Below are 19,587 nucleotides of genomic sequence, written 5' to 3'. Positions count from 1 at the left end.
CCTATAAATATTTCAATATGCATCTCCCACAGATAAGAACATTTAAAAAATAACCACAATACCTTTATCTTACCTAACAAAATTAAAAAAAGATTCCTTAACAAAATATAATACTCAGTTCTTATTTAAAATTTCCTGATTGTATCAAAGATGGCTTTTTACTGTTGGTTTGTTCAGGCCAAACATTACATTTAATCATTAGATCTTTTACAATTCTTTTAACCTCTAATAGTCTCTTCTGCTTTTGTTGAGTGAATGACCATTTGTATATTTTCTTTTGTGATATGCCTTTCCTTATCTTTTTAGCTTCTGTATAAATGACATCAGTTTTGGTCAGTACCTTCATAACTTTTCTGTAGCAAAAATCCTATAGCTTTTATGTCATATGTCTTTATCTATAAATATAAGATTTAGAAAGTAAAGACCTCCTTTTCACATATTTATCATAAGTGAAGAAAATATGGAAGATGTATAGAAAACTATTCATTTATCCCCCAATCTAGACAAGAAGTGCAGTTTTTAAGCATAAACTACATACTAGGAACTTGTCTCATATGATTCTTTAAAAAATCCCTTGAGTTAGGTGTTTTCGTCCCTATTCTCAGGTTAGGAAACAGATTGGGGCAGGCTAAGTAAAAAATATTAGGCTACAATGTCAGTCTGAGGCAGGGCCAGGACTGAAGCCCAGGTCCAGAGACTTTCCCAGCGGCTCATCATCTCTCTACCCTGCCATGCTGCTATAGTAATAAAGAAAGTGGTAAAGTAGTGAAGGATGGTTTAAATAGAGGAAAAACTACCGAAGGACAATTCTGGTAGATGCTTTACCCAGTTAAAGAAGAAACAAAAAAAGCCTACTTGGTTGTATGTCAAGGGGAATAGATTACTCTGGCTTAAGGTGAATATGTGAGAAAATAATTACTTAGTGAGATTCTGAAAAAAAACTGATAAAAGTCTGCTAAAAGTTTAACAGTGACAAAATAGCCTTCCAAGGGCATTTATCTCTCAGTGCCCTGCTCTAGCTGATCCTGTCCATTTTTGTCTTTTTAAATTATATCCTTTTGCCTTTTTTAAGATGGACTTTAACATCATTAATGTGCTTATACATTTCCTTCCTGGTTTTCGGTAAACCTCAGAACCACAACTGTTTTTCTCTAGAATCCCTTTTCCCTTCTGTCTCTATCTTAATTCTTCAGTGGCTTCTCATGCCCTTAATGCCTAAAACAAGCATGTCAAAGGCTATGTCAGCCAAGGGAGATAAATTATATTTAAAATATATTTGGCCTGAAAAATGTCTGTTTCATCAGTCTGCCCGCACGTGCCTGCATTTACCCAAACTGTGAGCTAGCCTGGCCTCCTGCTGTTTTCCATGCTACTAGCTTAAGATGATATAAGAATCTCTCTAATTACACGTTTGTAATTGTTTCATAAATGGAAACAACCTCAAAAAGCAAACAAAACTCAAAGAATAATTGGCCAATAACAAAAAGAAAAAAACTATTTAAAATGTCTTGGTGAATGGGTATATTCCCAAAAGAATTGAAAATAGGGACTATAACAGATACTTAATACATCCGTGCGCATAGCAGCATTATTCACAAGAGCCAAAAGGTGGGAGCAACCCAAGTGTCCATCAATGAATAAATGGATAAACAAAATGTGCTATATATATTCACTGGAATATTACTCCGCCATAAAAAGGAAGGAAATTTTGATACATACTACGATATGGATGAAACTTGAAGACATTATGCTAGGTGAAATAAGGCAGCCACAAAAGGACACATATTGTATATGAGACACCTAGAGTAGTCAAATTCATAGAGAGAGAAAGTAGAATGGTGGTTGCCAGGGACTGGGGAATTATGGAGGGAGTTAGTGTTTAATGGGTACAGAGTTTCAGTTTGGGAAGATGAAAATATTCTGGAGATGGATGATGGTGATTTTGTAGATGTACTTAATGCCACAAAACTGTACACTTAAAGATGGTTAAGTTGGTAAATTTTAAGTTATGCATATTTTACTAGAATTAAAAAATGTCTTGGTTAAGAACTTAAGTTCTGAGTCAGAAAGCTTAGCTTCAAATTCTGACTTCATAACTTATTAACTGTGAGAACTCATGCTTTTTCCATGTCCTAAATTTGAGTTTGTTCACCTAAAAATTTGGAATAAAAATAGTATGTGCCTTATAGACTTGTGAAGATTAGACTTAAAAAAATCTATTTAAAAACCTTTGTCCATTGCCTTGCATATATTCAGCACTTAATAAATGTTAGCCACTATGATTTTTTTTTTAATAATTTATTTACATCTAGACTAACTTTTAAAGGTTAGATTGGTATATTTCCTTATGGGTTTTTAGGAATTCACTGCAGATTTAGATCTCTTTATTATGTGGTTCTAGGGGATGTTATCAGTATCCACATCAGCTACAAAGATAGCTGATCCAGAGACACTGATGAATGGCATGAAGTTCTGATGAGTTTGTGAAGTTCAATGGAAAAAATGGTATTTGAAAAATTAGAAAAGTATCCATTTATGATTGGAAAATGAAATTTTCAGCCACTTTCTTGCAACTGTTGGAAAATAAGTAGCAAGAAAAATAATATTGATTTTTGAGTATTCTGAAACTTTAGATAGTTTTTCAATTGTTTGGTAACATTTGCTGCATAATCCAAGAGATACTCTCCAAGTTACAACTATAGGAAAATTTCCTTTAGCCTAGATCTTGGCTTTCTAGAAAACTGGCACTGAGTGTGCATTGGCTGACTTGAATAATTACAGAACCAAACTTGTGAAATGTCTCAGTTTTACACTCAGAATTAGGATCCTTTTTCAAATCATTTTGTGTCTGTGTGTGTGAGAGAGAGAAAGAATAGAAGGAGCTGTAGAGTTGCTGCTTTTTGAAAGTAATAAACCTGTATAATATGCAGGAGACAGTGTGTCAGGCTTCTTACAAATGAATCTTCAACCCTTCAACATTGCCACTATCGTCAATTGTATTTTAAAGTTCAGGAAATAAGCCCAGAACTTGTCTCTGTGCACAGTGATCTGGAATTTGAATATAGGTTGATTTGGCTCCAATGCCCGTGGCTCTTTCTTTCAAATCACATGCCTCAAACCAGAACTTCTTGCCACTTGTTACTGTCACAAGCTAGCATAACTTTTGGAGCTGCTGCAGGTTCTGAAGTCACTCTCTGTAACTAGTGCTATCACTGGTGGAATGTAGTGGTGGCTCTTTGCTCATCAGCCTGCCCTCTGCTAAGGGGAAAGACACTGCTGTTCAGAGAAAGCAAATGGAGCACACAATAAAGCCCCTGTTGCCCAGAAATATTCCTTCACTCTTTTCGGACCTGAAATAGCTGCTATTAAAGCCACTTGGTTTGGAAAACAATAGTGCCATTGTCTTCAGAAATACCCTGTTACAGTATACATATGCTACCTGGGAATACGGAGGGACTGAAAGTTTCTTCTAGCTCTCTCTCTCATTAGCACAGTTTAGTTTACCAGATAAGCTAGTTTGTTCCCCGGGAAGCCTAGAAAGTCTATCTCAGTGCAGATACACATGACAAACAAGTGTCATCAGTGCCCAGTGAAATTTCAGTGAGGACTTCAGGTCTGGGGAGGGGTCCTGAAACCCACAGGGTGATGGGGTAGCCTATGGACCCTGGGCAAAGAGAGTGAGCCTCAGCCATGGCCACCTGTAGTTGTGAAGGTTTGTTGGTTGAAGTAACAGATACTGACCTGAACTATCTTAAGCAGAAAGGGAATGTATTAGAAAAATACAGAGGTATCTCAGTGAACCATGTAATTACGGAACACAGAGGCCTCAGGAAGAGAGAAGCCAAGGGAAGTCCTGCGACTGCAGTGACAGTTGGTAGAGGTCCCAGGCGATAGCAATCCAGTAACTTGACTCGACTCCCAATTCCAATATTTCTTAAATCTCAGAGAATGAGAATTTGATACATTTAGCTTCCGTTATTGTTCACAGCTGGCTTAATCAACGATGGCTGAGTGTGGGGAGGGGAAGGGATGACTGCAGTGGGAAGTTCACACGACAAAAACAGGAACTCTCCCTGTAGGCAGATCAGGCAGTTTCCAGAGAAGAGGGCCCCGGGTGACGCTGTTTAGACATCCACTACATACCCAACAGAAACATCTTATTCAAGGAGTCATTCTGTAAGGGAAGTTGCTTAGAGTACAGCACGATGTTTAAGAGTGCAGACTTAGGAGCTAGATTGGGCAACTTACTTAAGAATTCTGTTTGTCTCTTTGCTCACCTCTAGAGTGGTGATAATAATGGTACTTACTACATGAGAGCATTAGGATTAAATAAGTTAATACCAGCAAAGAGCTTAAAACTGTACCTGGCACACAGTAAGCCCTTGATAAATCACTATTATTATCTAGACTTTGAGGCATCTTAATATTTATTGAAATTGTCAAATGGGTCTACTTCACTTTAAAAATTCCCACTGGGGCTCTTTTAACATGAATTTTATAAAAGAAAGAATAGTGCAATCAGATAAATAGTTTGTTATGAAATATCTATTAAGTTTAACATAAGCATGAATATAGACACACAAATTAAAAATATATTGATATAAAAATATAAGGAAAAGAAATAAAACTAAGAAAATAAAAACAATAACAAAAAAAGAAAAATATAAATGCAACACCAAAAGCACAGTTCATAACAAAAAAAAAGTTAATAAATTGGACTTCATTAAAATTAAAAACTTTTGTTCTTCAAAAGGTGCCATTAAGAGAATGAAAAGACAAGTCACGGACTAGGAGAAAATATTCGTAAATCATATGTCTGATGAAAGACTTGTGTCCAGAAAAAAAAGAACACTTAGAATTTAATAAAATGAGACAAACTAACTAATTAAAAAATGGTCAGAAGATCTGAAAGACATTTATCAAGAAGCTATTCGAATGGCTAATAAACACATGAAAAGATGCTTGACAACCTTAGTACGGGAAATGCAAATTAAAAATCACTATGACTTATTACTAGGAGCTCACTAGAATGACTGTGATTCAAAAGACTGACTTTATCAAGTGTAGGAGATGTGAGAAAACTAGAATGCACACACATTACCAGTGAGAATGGAAAATGGAGCATCTGCTTTGGCAAATAGTTTGGCAATGTCTTAAAAAGTAAAACGTGAATTTAGCATATGACCCAGAAATTCCTTTCCTAGGTATATACCCAGGAGAAAAAAAAACATATGTTCACACAAAGACTTGTATAAAAGTACTCTTAGAATCATTATTTATAATAGCTAAATAAGGACACAACCCAAATAAATGCCCATTGACCAGTTAAGCAAAATGTGGTATTATACAATAAAATACTGCTCAGCAATAAAAAGAAACAAATCATTGATATATGTACAATGTAGGTGAATCTCAAAAACATCATGCAAAGTGAAGGAAGACAGACACAAAAGATTATATCTTGCATGATCTTATTTATATGAGATTCCTGGAAATGGAAAAATCTGCGGAGACAGAAAAGCAGAATAGTAATTGTCCGGGCAAAGCATGGGAGTGGGGATTGACTGTAAATGAGAACAACAAATTTCAAGAGTGATAGAAATATTCTAAACTAGATTTTAGTGATGGTTGTACAACTGTATGAATTTACTATGAAATTGAAATGTATACTTGTCAAAAGGTGAATTTTATGGTATGTAAATTATACTTCAATAAAGCTGTTTCTGTCTTTTATTCAGTCATTTTGACTGAGTTACCAGAAAAAACAATAGCTAAAAATAATTATGAGCAAATCTCTGTTAGTCCAACACTATTTTCTAAATCTCTTTTTGATTCATAATGTTTTATTGTACTTCATCTACCCAACTGGTCCACCCTAGAGTAGTGACTTTCCATTTTCAGGGTTGATAAATCATGTATAGACAGTGGAGTCTAAGAGTACTCTGCTTTGAGATTTGGGGTAGGAGTCATTATTAACTGCATTTATGTAGCTCTAGCTATTCCTTTTCCTATTTGCTATTGTACAGATTCAAGCATTACTGGAGTGTAAGAAACCATTCTGCAAGGAAAATTTTCCAGTGCTCATTTCTACATCTGCCTGCTAATACCCAAGAATTTCTTCTCCTTCTCTTCACTGTGTTATACTACTCTAACCTTAACAGGAAGAAAACAACTTTCAACTTGAGTGCTACATCAAAAAGCCTTCTCCTGTTAAAAAAAAAAAAAATCATTTGCTTGTTAGTTATTTCCTGTGTCAAACTATCAAATATTTCCCCTGACTTCAGCCATCTGGGGGTTTGTGGTTTGTTTCATGCCAACATGTTAACATAAAGCACTTGGAAGGAACAATATTTATTTATTTATCCATCTATCCAACCATCCATCCATCCATCCATCCATCCATCCAACATCTGCACGCTCAACAGTGATTTCTTGAGTGCCAGCTATGTATCATACACTGTGCTAGGTATTAGGGATGCAAAAATGAGTAAGAAAGTCATAGTCTCCACTGTCACAGAGCTTAGAGTCTTTTTCGGATGGCAACAAAAGGCCAGGACTTTTGTTTTTTCACTTTCTAGATTTGCCTTGGCTGGCCTTGGCTCCTCTAGAGGCTACACTGGTGGCAATTCAGGTGACTTGGTAACTATGTGATAGCTCTGATAGTGAAAGCAAGGTGCTCCCAGATGCTGGTAATGGTTTGAATCCTTTGGCAATGGTCACTTTGGCAGGCTCCAAAGGGACAGGCTTTGAAGCAGCCTCCTTTTTAATGACAAGTACAAAAGTCTTATGGGTGGCCACAAAAAATTTGGTGGTGGTAGCTGTGGTTCTGTCATTGTCAGAGATGCCTCTAACATCTCTGTAATTAAACAGAAGTCAATGTAAGTTATGAGTCTTTTTTTGAAAATGTGCTTCCTGTACTTGTTTGGAAGCATATCAGATCTGTCAGGTATAGAAAATAATTAATCTGTTTCTTAAATATTTTATATTTCTGTGAATATACAGTAAACCAACTCTTGCAGTATTTTTGGCTCAGTGGTTTGTTGAGCTAGGCAATGACATTAAATAACATTGTTTTTAGGAATTAAAAATAATGTGTCTAGTTGGGACTCAACAGAGAAAAAAAAGATGGTAAGTAATTAGCCAATTTAAAACTAGGACCAAAGATAGAGTTCCAACCTTTACTTTTGAATGAAACAATAAAAAAAATATAAAAATGCAACAGTGCTTTAGATAACATAAGTGAGTTAAAACCTCCTAAGAACATTATATTTGCTGGATAGCATTTCTGGCTTAACCTGACCTTGCATACGGTGGAGTCTGAAGTTTCTCAAGTTAACTAATTTGCAGAATACCACAGAGTCTGATCTTAAATATGACGGTCACACTGGACTGTCCTTTCCTAGTTCCTTTCCTCCTGCCTCTTTGTAGATTCCTACCATTTAAAGCACTTCCCGTGAAGTCAGGGATGACAAATACATGGCAGACATACCCATGCCCAGAGCACCAACTATCTAACCCCTCTTCACCCACAAGCCCACGTATGGCCTCAGCATCCCTATCAGCTCAGCAACCCAGATCACACTACCAGGCAGTTGAAATTAACACATTGAGATCCAACCTACTTGTCACCCTTAGATTAGAGAATGAAAACAGGCCTTAACTTTAAAAGGTTATAGTGAAATGAAATCATGCTTATTGGAAAGAAAGAGATTGCCTTGATCAAGAGTAAGAGCTCCTTTTCTATGAGATTAATACCTGGTCCTGAAGTATCAGGAGAGAGAGTTTGAGTAAGAGGAAGACCAGAAAGGCGGTGACCAGGTCTGGAGGCCTGAGGGGCAGGCATGGCCAGGCAGGCAGCATAGAGGAGTTGGAGATTAGAGAATGGTCACAAGTAGTTTATTTCAAAATTCCCTGGGGTCATGATGTTTCAGCTTAGTCTTTTTCTTAGTACTATCCTGAGGAGTTTAGTGGAGAATGACTCAGAATGAAGGCTACTAACAGTGAGTCACCTGCCACTTCCTGCATCACCTGAACATTTTTGGAAGCCTTCCACCAAATCTGGTTAGAGCAGCCCAGCCCCACCTACCTTGTGACAACTGACGACATAGTGCTTTGAGGCAAATCTGAGTAAACAGAGGGCAACTACCTGTGCCAATCATGGTGAAACTCGAAAAAAAGCTTTTAGTGACCTCAGAGGTTTGTGGCTTTACAATGAATGGTCTGAAGTCATGCAAGAGCAGCCAGCCAAATCTGGGAACTTCCACTTACACTTCTCAGATAAAGTAGCTTAATGATGGGAATAATTTTATTGTCCCATTTAATAGAATGATAAAGACCATGAAGTAACCTTGGGAATTGCCACTTTCTCCCAACTGTGTGATGTTGGCAAAGTCTTGTTATTTTTCCATTTCCCTATCTATAAAGTAGTAAAATTCCTTTTGTAAAAATAAAAAATGATAGCAGAATGCATTGAGTATACACTATCTGCAAGACACTGAGGTTGGCCCTGGGGAGTAGTCAAAGATGGAATAAGCATAGAAAGTGCTTTCAAGGAATTTAAGACTTAACAAAGGAGAATAAAGACAAGTGGAACAATGACAATACAAGGCAGACTAGGAGATGGGTCTTAAGAGAAATGCAAGAATTGAAATGTTAGAGGATAGATCACCCACCACTTCCCAACCATTTAACTTATCCTGGTTGGAAAGGGCTGGTATAGGTGTTTTTTCATTTTTATTTCTGTTTTTGCCAGTGGAGAAATAAAAGGCTAATTACATTTATTTTATTCTCTTATGCATTATTCATAGAAAAAAACAGTGAGCTGGGAAATAGTTTGAAATTAATATATATGGTGTTTGGCATATGTTTTAATGTTCTAAAGAGCTCAACCACAATTCATAAACACTGAGAAAGGTAAAACTTCCTCTCATAGAAGCCAGAGTCTTGAGAGCTAGTTATGGTGTAGAACAAGGAAGAGAACACAGATCGAATTTCTTCGAATCAAACTCTCTGCTCATTAGAACAAAGATGTCAGTGTGAAAGAAACTTTAACCTTTTGTTACCTTAAAAAACATTTACTCTTCTTTTGATTCCAATCTGAAAGAAGCGCTGGAGAATTTTATAGCACCTAGCTAAAAATAAACTCATCTTCTATAGTCCTTTCAGCAGTAGGATTCTAATCCAATTAACAAACTGATTTAAATGAAAATAAAATTGTGATCAGTTGCTTTCTCCTCCACCCTGCTGATTAAACCCAGAGTAATCAGTATTTGTATTTTTTAATGTCTAACTTTAGTTAAGAAAACAAAATGGAGAATGTAGGCCATGCAATTTCCTAGAACTTTAATTTTGCTCTTAATTAGCAGGCTCCCTCATCCCGCAACCAATGGACTTTATATTTCCACAATTTTTCACGCATTTTTTTTTTCTAGAACATGAAGAATAAACCCAATAGAAGAACCCATTAGCAAGAATTATCTATCCACATCTTTTCTTATTCACCTCACACGTGGAGCAATCCACCATATTTGAAAACACCTTAAGTACCTTGAAAACAAACTTAGTCAAACAGAAATGAAAATCATGTCACTGATACTTCAAATTGCTTTTCTAAATTAAGAGTTTCAGATGGACTATATATCTTAACTGTGGTTGTATTATCATTTCTGATGCATTAAAAGAGTTTAATAATTTACTGTAAACCACATAAGAACTTAAATAGCCAGGCCGAAACAGAGACCAGAACTGATGATTTCTAACTAGAAGGAACGTCTCTGCCCTGCTACATATGATGTGACATCACATCACATTGCCTAATGTCCACATCCACAAGCCTGCAGACTCCCTTCCTAATTCCTACTAAGTGATGTATTTTATTGCCAATGATACCACTTACTCCCTGTCCTCATTTGCAGGACTAGATTGGTTCTGTCCTCATCAGAGCTACAGAATGTATGCTTGAATTTTAATGTATATGAACAGGGTGTTCTTTTCTCAGTGTTTCATTTGTTTTTAATCTTTAGAATATTTTATGGACATCTTTATGTATTTATTTTTTCTATTTATTTTTGAAATGTTCTAGTACTGACTTGGATGTTTGTGGCTGTGTCCTTTTGCTTTAGCTTCAATCTCTTCCCCGCCCTCCCTTCCACCCCTTCCACCTCCTTCCCTTTTCCTTTCCTTCCCTTTCCTTCCCTTTCTTTCCCTTTTCTTCCCTTTCCTTTCTTTTCCTGGATTAGTATCATTTGATAAAAATCAAACTACAAAAAATTAGAAATTTAGTAAAGAAAGCCTAAATATTTTTCCCTAAAATGTGACTAATTTTGATTCATATTATGTTCAAGCTCAAGGGTCAAGTTCAGACTAAATTATTTGATATCAAAGACAAAGGCAATAGCCAAAGTCTATTTACCAAATGTCAGAAGAACAAATCAGTGGGTGAGATACCCTCCCCACCACCCCCCGTAGCTCACTTGATAAATGGTTGACAATTTTTGTGGTGAATACTCTAGGGCATGCTATTTAAAACAGACCTTATTTAAAGCTTCTTTGCTTAAAGTAGGTCATTTTATATTTTCTAACATTTTGATACAATATTCTCTACAAAATCTAGGACTTTTAAGGCTAGAAATTAAATTCACTTTATCAAATAACGTGTTGACTAGTTTCTTAATATAAATCTCTTTAAACATTTATAGGGGTGAAAGAAATATACCTTTATCAAGTTTCTCATCTATTTCAGGCATTTTATTTTGAGTCTAGGCCCTGAAGATAGATTGAAATCTGGGCCCTGTTACTCTACACCTACATTACTTGAGTATATTACTTAATCTCACTGTATCTTAGTTTCGTTATCTGTAAAATGGAGATAATGACAGGACTCAGTTCATACATAATTATGAGGATTAATGAGATAATACAATAAAATATGTAGCACAGTATTTAGTCCTTAATCAGAATCCATTCTTACTGTTGTAGGTATCTTCAATTACATTAGCACCTTTAGTCCTTATTATTACCTGGTGAGGCGGGCATTACTGCATCTATTTAACAGATGAGTAAACTCATAACCAGTGAAGTTTAGTAATCTACCCCAAGTCATAGAGCTTTTCACCAGGATGGCTGGTATTTGAACTCTACCTTTCTTGTTTTAAAACCCATGTACCTCAGTGTGCCGAGTTCTCTCTTTGTATATAGATTACAAATCGTCATAGGACATTTTCTGTATGAGTTTTGACTTTTAGGATAAATCAGTAAATTTGAATTTACTAGATACTCCAATAACCAATTAATTCCAGTAACAGGAATGCTTGTAGCCATTCTAAGTTTTCATTTTATGAGAAAGAAACAGATAATAAAAAAATTAATCGATAGGGAAATTTAGGTGAATATGAAGGAGGAAGCAAAAGGAGAAGGGGAGGAGGAAAATTATACACACATACACACACACACACACACACAGACATGCAAACCCCAAGGCATATTTTAAATTTGGGACAGATTCAAATCTATCTCTTACCCATTTACGTTATGCAAAATTATTTTGGAGGCATCACACTGTGGCTTAACAGGCTTTGGAATCAGAATCCAGTTATCTGAATTCCAGCTTTGCTGACTTTGGGATCCTGGGCTTGTTTTCTTATCTCTAAAATCAGAGCCAGGGTACATTTGTTAAGAAAATTAAATGAGATCATATTTGTGAAATGCCTAGGATAGTGCCTAGGACAGATCTGATGCCCAGCGAATGGCAGGCTAGCATAACATAGGTAGTTTCTATAATAATTTTTGAGGTTGTATATAAGGTTCTAAAAAGTCTCCTTGATAATGTTAAGGAGGTCCAATATTTGATCACAACATTGTAGAATTTTAAAGATGGGTGGTAAATTAGAGAGCTTTCTAGTTCATTTACTTCATTTTATTTTTGAGAAAATTGAGACCCAGAGAGACAAAGGGAATTTCCCCAAATCGCACAGGTCATTATAATCAGAGTTGAGACTAGAACTTGGCCTCTTAATTGATGGTTCTCCTAATATTTTTAAAGTTGTGAGTGAATGATTACACCATTTGAGCAATGAATTATGAAATATGAGTATCTGTGAACAGAGTTTAGGATTCCAATCAAATAACACCTATGATAAAGTTAGACATATATTTAATGATAGTTGTAATTATTATTGTGCAGCAAGATAACAAGGCATAAATGGTAAGTAGTACAAATTAAAGGTCATTGTAATTATTTTGTACAACCAAGCCATGAAAGGGAAAAATAAAATGAAGAAGAGCAGAAAACTTCTCTGAGGGCCTCTTTGAAGGGTCTTGAATCTGCTACTCAAGGGCCTTGGAAGCTATATTTTTCTGGAAAAAGGTAGGGGGCTAAGAAGTGGTTTTGGATGGAGGAAGTACAAGAAGTTCTTTGAACTCCTCTTCTCTTGGGAGAAGAGACAAGAGCTCACCTCCTTCCTTATTGATGAAAGAACCAGCCAGTATTTTCCTTCTCTTTCTCCATCAGCTTCCAGCTTGGATCTGGAAGTTTCAGCTACTGAAGTCGATCCTTAATAAACAATGCTAGAGTCATCACCCAGAGCAGAGTGATGGAATAACTTTGCTTTCAGCAAAACTATCACCTGTTTTCTATTATCACTGTGTTCTGATTCCCAACACTTTGCAGTTGTTGCACTGATGCACTGAGGGCCTCAGAGAACATCCGGGTCATGGAGCAACCCTACCTCTGTCAAGTGGAAAGACTTGGCTGCATAATTACCCCTGTGGTCCTTGGAGAAAACCCTAGGTTTTCCAATTCCTTTTTCTCTTACTCCCAACAGGAGCAAGTGAGACCTCCCTTTTCCCATTCTCTATTAGGACTTGCTAAAAGGTGTGCTTGAGGAAAGGCTCTCTGCTCAAAGATATTTTCTCCACAGTGCTCATATTGTTCCTGTCAGATATTCATCTAGAGGATTTCCTGAAGGAGAATATCTTTCATTTGCACTCGAAATAGATGAATTTAATCAGATTGCTTTTCTAACACTTAACCTGAGAGAAAGGGACTTTTGAGGAGGATGAGGAAGTGAGGGAAAAGAAGTATAAAGAGGTACATTTTGAGTGGTGGGAGTTTTAGGGGAGAAGAAGCCTTTATTGGGGCCCTAGAGGGCAACTTTAGTCAGCCAGATAGCAGGGATGAAAGAGAAAATGTGCCCAGAGAAAGCAAAGTGCAAATGCACAGAGAGGAAGTCAGGATTCTAAAAACAAACTTCATGTGCACCACAAAATCTTTCTAGGACCTCTCTTTCCCTCACATCTCTCTCTACTCTACCTAAAAAAAAAAAAAAAAAAAAAAAAAAATGCTGATATTTAAATTTGATCTAGTCCCTGACATACCTCATTCCTGGAGGAGTGAGACTGCACAAATGCTTACTCAGGGATAATGTGTACAAAGATCTTTGCAGAGACAGGCCCATGATGATCTTTGGGCAGTGAATGAGTGTATTTCTTGAAAAGTGTATGGGAATATGCTGTTCCTGTGTCTGGGTACAGTTTAGCTGGCTCTGTCACCTAGTGACATGTCCCCGGCACCTTGCTACTTGGGTCTAATTGGCATTTATGCTCATTGATAGGTCTGCCTTCTTTATTTAGGTCACCCAGTCAGTGTGTGCGTATCTAAGTGGGGCATGGGAAGGGCCGAGGTTGGCATTCTTGATAGCTCTGCGCTTTGGGCCTCCTCTGAGCTTCATTACATGGGCCTGGTGACAACTGTAGCTTTCCCATAGTTACTGTTCCAGTCTGAGCTATCTTGTTGTTGCTCTTATCACTCAGGTTGCCATTTTTACTGTTCTTGCTTTATTCCCCCATTTACTGCCACCAGCAGCGATGTTGTCAGCTCTAACATGCTAGCTCAGCATTGCTGCTCTTGCTCAGCTGGCCCTGGAGTTAGGAGAGAGATTTGCTCCTGAATGGTGATGGCTCTTTCTATCAAACTTGACTAATTTAACTTTAAGTGGAGGATGGAATAGGTTTTGAAACTGAGAAGACTCGAGTTTGAATCTTAGCGCTTCAACCTAGTAACCTCGTGACCTTGAGCAAATTATTTAACATTGGGGACTTTGTTTCTTTGCTCACTAACTGGAAATGATAATACTTTCTTCACAGAATTGTTTAGAGAAATAGGGGTATTTTATGAAAGATACCTGGCATATAGTAGGCACTTAATTAATGGTAACTGAGATCATTATTTAAATAGACACATCTCTTTTTAGCCAAAATGAGATAGCTCAGAATTCCTGAGGTGGGCATGGAAACTGGAACACTCCTCATGACCTCTTTATAGTTAATTGGCGGTTTAAGGATGGTATCCAGGGTAATCTCTGCTCCCAGAGACTGTAGCTAAGTTCAAGATATTATTTCTAGATGTTTCAGATAATGGGATTTCATGGAAAACTTTTTTTTAACACTAACAAATTAATAGATCATTTTGGGCTATCAAATCTTTTCTTAATGAACCCAGCTTGAGCATAGAAATAGATGGCCTTTTTAGAGCTAGGCTGGTGGCTGTAAGGACCAAAGGCAGTGTGACTGTCTTAGGTATATTTAGTTCCTTGCTGGTAGGGTGTTACCGAGAGAGAGAGAGAGTTATGTTATTAGTATGGCCCGACTCTATGGCCTGAACTCAAAGACAATGGCACTTAGTCTATGGCCATGGCCATGACCATATGTAGTCATGGAATTGTTGGTTTGGAATTCATTTCTAAGATATGTTCAAGGAAAGATTATGGGTCTCAGCTCTTATCTTTTTTTGAGGCAAAGCAGGAGAGGAGTTCTTCAGAGCACCAGTATCTTGAGGAAGGGCTCCTTATCTTGGCATGCCTTCCAGGATAACATTATACCAATGTTGATATCCAAACCAACACTAATGCCCACACTAATAACAATACTCTATTAATTCTAATACCAACACTAAATCCAATATTATTAAATGCCAATACTAATACTTCTACTATTTCTGATACAAAATACCATTTATTGAGATTTTTTTTTTTTACCTCCAAGGAACTTTATTTTTTATTAGTGTGGCCATATTTAGCAACTTGAATAATTCAATCCTGTGAATGCTTGTGTAGAAACTGAAAAATAGAGAATGGTGTAGATATTTCCAAAATTTGTTCTGAAATTCTAAATTTTTCACAATATTTTCTGAAGATGATGATAAAATGGTGAGACAAAACACCAAAAGAGAAAGTATATGTCATCCTACCTTTAGAAACATTTAAAAAAATATTAACTGTGATTTGAAAACAAAAGTTTGCACGATCTGAACCAATGTATCTTGAAGAAGTTGGAACTGTCAAAAAAAGACTTTTAAAAAGCTAAGAGACATACCTAACCTGCAAAGCTTATATCTTTATGTCATATGTCATTTTGCTACTGAAAATTGGAAGGATTTTACTTTCGAGTCTTTTTTTTTTGAGATAGAAAAATATATGTGACGTAAACAAGAACATCTAATTAATAAAATTAACAAACCAAAGTAATTTCGTTACATAACTTAACCCATTTATTATATGCTCATGATGTTTCAAATAGTGGAGCTTCTACTGATCTTTCAATTCCTTCAGTTTTCTGATGGCAGACTTTACGGTGACGGCTGTTGTAGGTCTAGCCACCACCAGCTACTGTTTTCATGCAGGAACTACAGTGCCAGATCCCCACAGCTCATTGTCTTGGTTTTGCCACAGAAGGAGCAAGTGTACTTGGCATGCTGGCTGGTTTCAATTTTCACCATTTTTCTGAGGGAGGCGCCATAACGGATCCATATTTCCCCACGATTCTGACATCATCCTAGGTGTGTTTAGACATGTTGCTGCGAACTAAGTCGGAACCCAGAGAGCTTACTGAGCATTAAGTACATGCCGGACACTATGCCAAGAACTTTGTAGGTGATATCACATTTAATCCTCATGAGATTTTTTTTGATGCTAAAAATATATAGTACTTAGAATGGGGTGAAGGGTTAAAGAAGTACAAATTAGTAGCTGATGGATGGTCACCGGGATGGGGAGCACAGCATAGGGAATGCAGTTAGCATTAATATGTTGGCTAGGTGGAGGGTCAGGGGAGGGAGGGAGCAACTGGGGGGATTGTTTTATGAACTATATAGATGTCTAACCAATGTACTGTATACTCGAAACTAAAATAAATTAATTAAAAAATATATATACAGTGCTTAGTATATACTAGGCACTGTTCTAGATGTTTTAGTTATTTGCTTACTTTATTCTCACAACAACTCTAAGAGGCAGGTGCAATTATTATTCCTACGGATGAGAAAAGTGAGGATCAGAGAGGCTAAGTAACTTCCCCAAGCTCACACAGTGAAACATGTGGCAGAGCAAAGATTTAAATAGGTTTCTCTGATTCTAAATCTAGTATTGTATGGTGCATTTTTTGTGTTTAGAATTGTCAGGACACTTTTATAAATTTTCTGTGTGATTTCTGCATCTGTTAATGAAACTTCTGATAAAAAATTATCTGAACAGAATACGTCTTTTTGCTAGAAGATAATTTTACCCTTAAATTTTGCTCCCCTTGGAAATATCTTATAAATGAGAAATATTTTCTCTCGATTTTTCTTAATTTTACTGAAATGATTTGAATATAAGCTTCAAAAATTACTTCAGAATTGGGTTATAGTTCATTTTTATGGATAAAACTGAGGCTGTCTTTTAAAATCTCTTATGCTTTTGATAAAATTTCAAAACATATTCTTTGTGATAAGCACATCATCATATTTTACTTGTGTATGTCTCTTTAATGGTAGACAAAGACACAGAACTATTTGTTTAAATTGTTCTCATCAGGCACCTCTTTATTGTAGAAATTTCTTTTCCTAAATTGGATTTTAGAGGGAACGTAGAGCTTAATGTTTATGGAGAATTTTCAAAGGAATTTGATTTTTATTATTTTTCTTAGTTTCATGTTGATTTTAACATTCAGAAGGATGTCCCAAATAAGGCTTTTGAGACTGAGGTCTTTTATCTGCAGATCTGCCAAAACGTAATCTGTACAGAGTAAAGGCATAGCCATTTTCCAGGGTTTCAGTCCTCTACTAAAGAGATCCTTAAGGGGCTAGCTGGTAGTTAATTTTCCCTTTAATCCATGCATTGGCTTATCATTGCAATCTGATGTCATTTGTCATTTGCAGTGGAATTAACATTTTATAGCCTAAGCTTTTCTGGATGACAGTGACTAGAATTAGACATCTACGCATTACAGCTCTCACAAGGTTCTTGAACTGTGAAAGGTGCTAAAATCCAGGACCAATCCCATCAGGCATTAATCATATCACAAACTAGAACTCTTACGTGGTCTCTGAGGCAGAATGCAGAAATCACAAATAGGGTTCTTAACGTGGGATTCATAGACTCTCAAGGCATCTATATTTAGAATTAAGGGCTCCATGAACCTGATGGGAAAAATATCCACATATTTGTTTTTACTAATCTCTAGTTGAAATTTAGTATTTCCTTCCATAGTAGATGTAGTCCACAAACCACAATCATATTACCTATTGATAATACCATGATTCTGACTATAATAGAAATTATAGATATTTTCTTTTTATATTACAGTTGTTACTGATATCGCAAAATATTATTTATCCTCCTCTCTACTTTAAAATCATGGTAATGATTAGACATAACTGTAACATCTTGAAATTTAATGCTCTAGGAAAGAAGTACATATATTACAATGTCAAGTAGAAAATATATGTTGATAAATGTATTTCAATACAATTGGCTTGCAATCCTGTTAGGGATACATGGTAGAAAATAGGTTAAAAACCCCTAGAGAGTTAATATAAAAGTGTGTGGACTCAGGGCACTGTGGTCAGATGTAGCCTTCAAGCCAAATTCTCTGCGTGGTGTCCAGAGAATCATAGGAAAGGTGAGGAGAGCCTCATTTGCCTTTCCAGCTTTCAGGCAAGGATAACTGATCCTCTAACCAACCTGAGAGCAGGTCCGAGGGGTCCACAGCCAAGGGTGCTTCTATCTACAGTATATCAGGCACGAACCCAGGTAGTCTGTGGTGTTTCTATGGACCATGCCAAGTAAATACCCATACGATTTTTATACAAGGTGATCTATGTTGCTAAGTGGTCCTGTACCCAGCTTGAGGGGGGATACATAATATGAAAACATAATGACTCAACTTGAATACTTATTCTTAAAGATGCATACAGGAGAATCTAGCTTTTATGCTTCAAAATTTAATATGGATCAAACAGTATATCTGGAGGCTAACTTGTAACTTGGGACAGCTATTATCTTGAGATAATCACTCCTTTCTCTTATTTCTCATTGGTGAAAGCATTACTTAAAAGAACGTAATCTTAAAATAGAAATAATTTGGGAAAATTGCATGTATCAGTTAAGATTAAAATCTGCTGCATATAATTGGAAACCCCAAATCACAGTAGCTTCAACAAGATAGGTATTTATTTGTTTTTTTTTTGTAAAAGACAGTCCAGAGCTAAGAAGTCCAGGAGCAGTCATCTCTGTGAAGTCTGTGACCCAGTCTCCCTCTAACTTTTTGCTACTCCATCCTTTGCAAGTGACATTTAGTTTTATGATTCAATATGACTGATCAAGTTCTCGCTGTCATATCTGTATTCAAGTAGCAGGAAGAATTTGAGAAGTTCAGTTTGAGTCATCTTGGATTTGAGGTGTCTGAAGACAGTCAGTGGAAATTGCCAGGGAAATGGTTAGAAAGGCTGGCTTATAACTCAGAGGAATTGCCTGGTGGGAAGTACAGGATCAAGAGTTGACTATGTATAAAATGATAGGTGCTTAAAACCAGGGGTATTTGTGAGATGACCCAGATAGAGGGAAACCCATTAGGAGAGGGCCAAGGAGAGAACCCTGGATACATTAAAAAAATTAAGGGTTTTTTTCCCCCCCAAAACCAGAAGAATAAAAGAGTTCTTCTCTCAGTTGAATCAGCTTCTTTTTAGCAGCCTTTTCAGTAAGTAAGCCATTCAACACGTCTGCTTATATTTCATTGATCAGCTTTTAGTCACGAAGTTCCACCTAGGTTTAATGGAGAATGAGAAATGTAATCTCATAATTAGGTGTATTTTTGCCTCCATTCAAATTGGGGTTCTATTTCTAAAGGAGAAAAGGGAATGGCTATTAGGTAGAAGCTATGGTCCCTATGACAGTATATACATGGGGTCTAAAGTACATACATGTTTTAGAGAAGTACTCAAGAAAGAGCACTAGACTAGCAGACAGATCCTAGTCCTGCCTCTACCTTTTATCTAGAACACCTTAAGCAAATTACTTAGGTTCATTGAAGGTTTAGTTTTTTCATTTTTAATGTGATGTGATCATTTCTTTCCTTTCTGCTTCCAATTGCTGTGAACCTTAACTGAGGTAATGTATATAAAAACATATTTACGATGATAAAAACATTGCATAAATGCAAGGTATGTTGTGCCTTCAGGATGCCTGAGAGCTATAATCAGAGAAGATTAGACTCGGCAGATCTCCCAAACAACCCATCTCGATATTGACTTATCAACTTCTGATAATGCATATT

The 19,587-nt window shown here is 36.5% G+C and overlaps 1 pseudogene; it reads right to left on the bottom strand.

The window, feature by feature from the left end:
* Positions 1 to 15,581: 15,581 nt before the first annotated feature.
* On the bottom strand, positions 15,582 to 15,846 carry LOC120604834 (60S ribosomal protein L37a-like; annotated as a pseudogene).
* Positions 15,847 to 19,587: the final 3,741 nt, after the last annotated feature.

Source organism: Pteropus medius, unplaced genomic scaffold (assembly GCF_902729225.1).
Source record: "Pteropus medius unplaced genomic scaffold, Ma_sr-lr_union100, whole genome shotgun sequence".
Taxonomy (NCBI): Eukaryota; Metazoa; Chordata; class Mammalia; order Chiroptera; family Pteropodidae; genus Pteropus; species Pteropus medius.
The sequence above is the reverse complement of the archived record's forward strand: the minus strand, read 5'-3'. Positions and strand labels throughout refer to the sequence as shown.